Below are 8,157 nucleotides of genomic sequence, written 5' to 3' on the forward strand. Positions count from 1 at the left end.
CTCCTCGTGCTTCACATCGTCAAGCGGTCAAGCGAATAATGAGGTATTTGAATCATACACTTGAGTTTGGAATTTGGTATTCTACTTCATCTTCTATATGCTTAAGTGGATATTCCGATGCTGATTTTGAAGGTTGTAGAATTGATAGGAAAAGTACTAGTGGAACATGTCATTTTATTGGTACATCATTGATTGCATGGTCTTCTAGGAAACAATCTAGTGTTGCTCAATCAACTGCTGAATCTGAATATGTTGCTGCTGCTAGTTGTTGTTCACAGATTCTTTGGCTTTTATCTACTTTGAAAGATTATGGTCTTACTTTTGAAAAAGTACCTCTCTTTTGTGATAATACTAGTGCTATCAATATTGCTAAGAATCCTGTTCAACACTCATGCACAAAGCACATTGATATTCGTTTCCACTTTTTGAGGGATCATGTTGAGAAAGGAGATGTTGAATTACAGTTTTTGGACACGAAGTTGCAAATTGCTGATATTTTCACTAAACCTTTGGATTCTAATCGTTTTGCTTTTCTTCGTGTTGAATTGGGCATCATTCATCCTTTTGGCATGGTTTGAGGGGGAGTTTGTACCTCATGGTTTTATCAAGCAATAATATGACAATGAGAAAAATTGAGAAAAGAGAGCTTTGTTTATACATATGGTATTTTCTTGTGCATGCTAGCAATACTTTGAAGGTTTATTTGTCTCTAGCATAGCTTGTATGTATTCTAGTCTTTTCATGAGTTTTAGATTTTGTTTTTAAGGGAGATGATGCATGACACTTGAATTCTACTTGAATTAAGCAAATATGCAACGTTGATGCTAGCATATGGTTTGATTTATAAATGCTATATATATATATATATGCTTTATTGACTTGTTATTCCTCAAATAGCTTTAATTGCTCATTGTGAAAAAGAGAATAAAAATATGAAAAAAAAATGAATACCGAATCCTTGGAAACAGTATTGACGACAAGGACGTATTCGATGTGAGCAAAATAATGGGTGCCGAATCCCTAGAAACAATCTTGACGACAGGGACGTACCCGAAATAAAAGAGAAAAATATGAGCAAAAAGGCTAAAGAAAAGAAAAAGTTCAAAAAATTCTCTTGGTAATTTTGTGCTAAAGTTTATTTGAGAAAGAGTGATGAATGCAATAGGTATATATGTTTAGTGTTTATTCTTCAACCTATGTACTTGTTAAGATGTTGCATTATAAATCGTATGAAATCATGAATTTTGATTGTTGATACAAGCTTAATTGTAAAATCTTTGGTTCATGGTTATACTTTAATGCATGCTTGTTATGTTATAGATGGGTTTATCTTCTTTTTATTGCAACACATGACATGATATGCTATATGTATGCTAAGCTCTTGAACATTAATGACTATAATTCCTATGCTTGATGAAATCATTGTCAAAAGGGGGAGAAGTAATGTGAATTTTTGGATTTTTGAAGAGTTGTCGAGAAGAGCATGTTTTTGGTTCAATTGGGAATTTCTTTCTTTTAAAAAGGGGGAGAAGATTTCTTTTGGATTTTTGAGCACGATGTGTACATTTGTACGAAGTGTGCTTTTTACCAAACAACAAAACATTTTTTATGAGTTTGCCAATGTGTTCATCAAGGGGGAGATTGTAAAATCAAAGGTGTTTTTGATTATTATTCTGTGATGAACAATTAGGCATTAGAGATTATTGGTTTTGTTATTTGGAATCTATTGACGAATTGGTTTTGGAGATGATTGGATTTACAGGTGAATCGTAGGGTTATCATTTTATGTGACCGGTCAGACTAGGCTCTGGTAGCCGGTCAGACCGGCATGTAATGCGCGGTCAGACCGGCGCAGCCCGCGGTGTGACCGGCCGACACTGTGTCGGTTTCGGTTTCGGGTTGTTTATTTGGATATCCGAGTTTATTTCATGATTATGACTTCTAGATGGATACTATACGTATGTAATACTATTGTTTGCTGCTAATGAGTCAAGTTGGCGATAGCTTGGTCTCGGAATATGGTTTCTTTGTTTGTTCCATGTGTAGGTGACTCGATGTCTCGGGAGAGTATTTGCGGTGATGGACCGGGAGTCAGCTTGGGGATAAGACAACGTCCATGGTGGTCAGAGATTATGCGGGATACTTAGGCTAGAGTTGATGCACGTGGTTGATGGAGATTCCATATGGCATACGATGGAGTTATTGTGTGCATATGGGATGCGGAGTCGAATTTGGAATGAGTCCAAATTTGGTACGATTGGTTATGTAAAGTTTCTTTCTTGTACTAGAGGGTTTCCTAAGGTGTTTAGGACTTTTAGTATGAGTTTGGTTCGTGGCTTTAGGCTGCCTACCTCGGGTATAAATAGAGGGGGAGCGTGAGGCTTTCCGGTATTGCTTTAGAGAGCAATTGAGTTGAGTTTTGAGTTAGGGTTTCCAGTTTAGTCGAAATTTTTGTAAGGAGTGCTATTGGTGCACTTTGTAAACACAGAGAGAATCAATAAAGTTGTCATCCACTTTAAGAGTTCTTCGATTTGTGTTTACCGGGTTTCGGCGGTCTAACCGGCAACTCACCGGCGGTCAGACCGGCGGCATTGCGGCGGTCAAACCAGTGGGAGCACGGCGGTCAGACCGGCGGCGGCGACAGGCGCGACAGGCAACTTCAGCAGTCAGACCGGAGATTCAACATCGGTCAGACCGGCGGCATCCACTCGGTCAGACCGGCAGATCAATCTCGGTCAGACCGACTTCCGTCGATTTCAAGGGTAACTTTTATTTCCGCTAAAAGTTTTCGGTTTTTGGGTATACCAACCATTCACCCCCTCTGGTTGGCTTAGTTCTTGTGATTCGATCCTACACGTTTCGGTCAGCCGTAGCTTCCTGTTCCCCATCCAATCCAACCCACTTTCCATTCCCCATCCAATCCAATCCAATCAAATCAAATTCACAGAAGCATCACAAATTCACACAGAAGCATCATAAATTCACAAACAAAACAAATCCATAGAATCACGCAGTCGTCACTGATGGCCGTCGTCGGTGGAGCTAGGAGTCACCGCCCCTGCGCCAAGAGGGATGGTCATCGTAACCGAGCCACCGCCACCTTCCCCTTCGTCGCTGTTGCTGGCCACCTCCCTCCGGAGAATTTGGGAAAAGGAGGGGAGGGGAGGGGAGAGAAGGGGGGGAAGGAGAGAGGAGCCACCACCGCCACCCTCCCATTGTCATTGCCGGCCGCCACAGACCGTGCTCTCCTCCCCTCTGTCCATATTTGGAAGAGGGATGGGAGGGTATAGAACAGGAGGGGATGGGAGCTTCTGCCGCCGCCCCTCCTTCCCCCTACAGCTGGTGGACGCTGCAGGACGCCGCCTCGCTACCGACCACACCTCTGCCTAGGGAGAGCGAGAGGAGGGAATGGGAGGAGATAGAAAAGAGGGGAGCCTCCGCTGCCACCATCCCTCCTCCTCCCTACCACTGGGCGTTGCCGACCTACCTCCGGCCAGATCCGGAGGCGAGAATCCGCCCACTGCCGCCGCGCCACCCTGCTGTTGGGGACAGGAGTGGAGGAGAGGGGAATCGAATGGGGAGAGGAGTGAGGCGTGGTGAGAGAAAGGAGAGGAACCGGTGGAGGAGGATAGCACAAGACTTAGCATATTTTATTAACGCCCCACACTTCATAGGTAGACGGGCGGACGTCCTTGGACCACGCCTGTAAAAATCAATTTTTGTAGACGGGGCTAATTTTTTGGCTTCTCTTGGTATTTTCACAAATGGTAAAAATCATGAATATTTTTAGTCTGTTTGGAAAAATAAAACCCAGTGTTGGGAAAAATGCTTTTTCTAATTGTGGAACACACACATCTACTAGTTTGTCATCCCGACCGTGTGTATTGTATACATTTTGGGAGGGAGGACTAGGGGCAATTCTTTTCTCTTTATTTTGAGGAAACAAATTATTTGAGCTACATTTTCGCTAGGTTTCTATATCGTATCTAGTTATACATTGCATAAATTTTATTGTTTATCAATTTGATTTATTGTCAGTTGTTCACTATTGCATGTACAATACTATAATTGCTTGAGCCAAAAGTATGGAATTGGAGTTGTCTAAATCTTTAGTATTGCTGAGTATGACAAATCAAGGAGGAACAATGAATATATGGTCTATCCATGCATTGATTACTAAAATGATAAGATGTTTATAGAAAGAGTACAATTACAGTCTCATCTAGTACATAGAGGATTCATGAAGAACTATACTTATTGGAGCAAACATGGCAAGCGAGAACCTTTGAATATTGCAGTTGTTGAAGAGGCAGATGGACAGAACAAGGAACAAGATTTAGATAACATGTTTGTTTCTTCTCCATTGGTGGTGATATGTTTGATGTCAACAATGATACCCTTACTGCAATGGTCCAATGCATGGTGTTGAGAAAATACCCTACAAGTAGAGGGACTATGAGAAGTACATCGACTTTTTGGGAAGGAAAAGTTAGGGTTTACTTCGAGGCTTCTATTCTAAGTCATGAGTTGAGAGAGTAGTGCTTTGGACACTTTGTAAATACAATTTGATGAAATGAAGTTAATATACTTTCAAGAGCATCTTCCGTTTGTGTTTTTCCGTGTTTCGACGGTCGGTCCAGCAACTAGGGCACGGACGAACTGAAGGACCAGATGGTCCGGCGACAGGACGCAGACGATCCGGTAGCGGCAGGAATCCGAGTCGGTGGCAACAAGGTGGGCGGTCCAGAGACTACCTGTCGGACGAACCAAATTAAACATAGGATGGTCCGGTGTTGACAGGCTCCGACTCCATTAGGGAAAAGGTAATATTTTAGTTCCACAAGATGATTTTGGTTTCTAGTAATCCTACTATTTACCCCCCTCCCCCCGCTCTGCTGGCTTAGTTGTTGTATTCTATTCTACACTAACAAAATGTGCAATATAATTATAAAATAAAAACTATGCAGGTTGCAAGGAAATTGCTGAGTAGCTCCAGCTACATGTAGGAGCAAGTACTTTCCTAGAAGTATAAGGTATTTACAATTACAGGCTTCACCATATGGTTCAGTTATGAGGACAGTAAGATATTTTACATGACTCCTTTCTTTCTGGTACCAAAGATAAATTATATCAAACTGCGTAGCTAGGATCTTATATGGTTTCTATGGTTCTACATTTTCTTTTGTAGGATACCAAGTTGTAGTTGATCTAATCTTTATTAAGTTGCCGTCAAATTGATGAGTTCAAATTTATCACTGAAGCAGTATAGTGATATGACATAACATTTAAATGCTACTCTCCCTTCATCCCAAAAAAATCCAACCTAGTATGGGATGGGATATAATATAGTACAACGAATCCGGACCAACTTCGGGCATCCGTTGCAAGCTACTACCTCCGTTTCAAAATGTAGTTATTTCTAGCACAGTAACTTGTTTCAAAATATCTTCTCATCTCAACCAATAATCACGACCATTTTCTTTACCTACTTTCTCTTTTTCACCAATCACAACACTTCTTTAATCATCTGTACCTATTTTCTTAACACCCGTGTCTATGTAAAAACTGATTACATTCTAGGATGGAGGTAGTAACTATTCATGTAGTAGCGCATTTATCTGCAAAATTGGTTATTTGCTTGGTAAGGTTCATTACAAACTACCAAGAACTTGCCACAGATGGATGCACCATAAGACTTCTCCTGCTACAATAATGACCAAGGCAAAATCTTAATCAATCGAAAAGCCAAGAGCAGAGATGAGAGGAAAGCCCTGCTCAAGAGACAAAACAAGCCTAGCCATCTCAGATAGCTATAGAACACAACGATACCCACGTCAAGAGAAAGCTATCTGCAGCTGATCTGATGAGCGCAGTGTGTAACTTCTGCCTGGGGTAGGAGTCCGACCGATCGATCGTGAGCTATACGTACACACACATTTGTCTCCATGCACCTAGCTAAGAAGACAACAGTCCTACATCCTTCCTTTGATGCTGTTGCACAGTGCTGAGAAAGAAGCCGATCGACGAGAAAACTACACGATGTTGGGTACCCTCTGTAGAGAGCTGTTCATTGCAGTTAACATATATGCAATGCGCGTCGGTTCACTGCTAGCTCAGCGCTATCTGGTTTCCATGAGCTTTCAGATTATTGGTTCCTTCCGCTCAGATTCCCAATGCGTCTCATTCCACATGAGATCTCACTATTGAGTAGCCCATGCCACTTATCTCCTCTTTCCTGTTCGACAATTTCTCTCTCATAATAAGAGCCGGACTGTAGCAGTTATATACTACTCTCTCCGTTTTAGATTATAAAATTATATATATATATATATATATATATATATATATATATATATATATGAATGTGGACAATGATAGAAAGTCTTATAATATGAAACGGAGGTAGCAGTACATAGAGATACATTTTGCATGTCATGACAATCATGCCAATGGGAAGGTTGGTATTTAAGGGCAAGGTGCAGGTGCATGGATGGCCTGTGAAAAGAGGTGACCTCATATGAATGATTTTTGGTAGTGTCAGAACAAAAGGTAAAATGATTGAAGTAAGAATAAGATGTGGTTTTGTTTTACCACTTCAAGTTAAAATCACGTTGAAATACTCTGTTTTTCCTTTTGGGACAATGTCCCTATTTCATGTACATAATTAAGCAAAAAAAAAGTAAAAATGTGGATGTCAACTAAACGAGTTAGTTTGTATATATGTGATTTTAAGAGGGGACGAAATGGGAAAGTTGTTGGGTTACACGTAGCCTACGATAGCACAAATCAAAATTTTCTATCGCGTAAACCAGGAACCATGCAAGTATTAGATCATAGATCGTTACCACTCGACGCACTGTGCAACGGAAGAAGACGCTGAGAAGTCGAAGGAACTCTCGCGAAGTAGCGCGCGTCGATGTAGAGGAAGTAGTCAATCGCACCGGCTCGACCTTCTCCTCCTCGTGTGTTCTCCTCACCGTACTCCCACGCCGATCAGCACCACAAACCAGCGGCGCCTCTACCGGTATCCACACGTAGATCATAATTTTAGATGAATTATGAGACTTGAACGGCCTCATTCTGACTTCATATGAATTTATTACGAATTTTACAAGATTAAATCTAATTAAAACCCATTTAAAAAGAATTAAATAAATTTAATTCTATTTATGGATAATTTTAATATGTAGATCTTTATTTTATATAACTTTTGCAACTTGAACCTCATTAAACTGAGTTACAAAGAATTAGTTATGAATTTTCAAAGATTAAATCGGATTAAAGCATTTATATAGATTTTAATTGAATTATGACGCAATAATGAATTATTTTTGAAAAGGAAAAGAGGATTATTGCGTCAGCGGGTCGGGTTCACGGTGGACCGGGTGCACAGGAACGGTCTACGGAACGGACGGTCTAGATCAACCCTATCCAAAACGAACGGCCGAGATCGATCCAGACCACGGCGGTCCAAGAGACACGGCGACGATGACGTCGGCGATGACGTCATCACCGGCGACGACTCGGGCACGCATGCCCGCCGGCGAACGACGGCGCGGCGACGCGAAAGGAGAGCACCAAAACGATGCGGGCGACGCAGCGAACTCACCGGTGACCAAAACAACGGCGGAAGATCAACGGACGGCAACGGCGACGAGGAAGAAGCGGCGACGACCTTCGGCTTGACGACGGCGATGGTGTTCCAGCGGTCGACAGCGACGGCGGAGGGGCGGACGAGATCGGCGACGGCTTGGCGATCCCGATGGCGGCTTTCCCGAGCGACGACGACGACCGGAGCAACGGCGGCACACGGCTGGACGAACGGCGGCGACGGCGGCGCAAAAGCTCACGGGGCTAGGGCGCTACAGACGGCGGCGGGCAAAGGCGAGGGTGGCGGCGGGTAGAGGGAAGCTCGGGGGTCCTTTTATAGGGGCAAGGAGGCGGCGGCGAAGGCCCACGGCGACCGGCGACGCGAAGGAAAGGTTAGGGTTCGGAGAGAGAGACGAATCCGATTCGAGATCGAATCCACGAGTTTCCAAACCGAATTAGGCGACGATTCCAAAAGAGAAAAGGTAGAGGAGATCGAGAAGATCATTTCCCCTCTATTAATTTCACCGGATCGGGAAAGGGGCGAGCGAATTTGGAAAGGTGGCGGCG

This window comes from Oryza sativa, chromosome 5, assembly GCF_034140825.1.
Source record: "Oryza sativa Japonica Group chromosome 5, ASM3414082v1".
Taxonomy (NCBI): domain Eukaryota; kingdom Viridiplantae; phylum Streptophyta; class Magnoliopsida; order Poales; family Poaceae; genus Oryza; species Oryza sativa.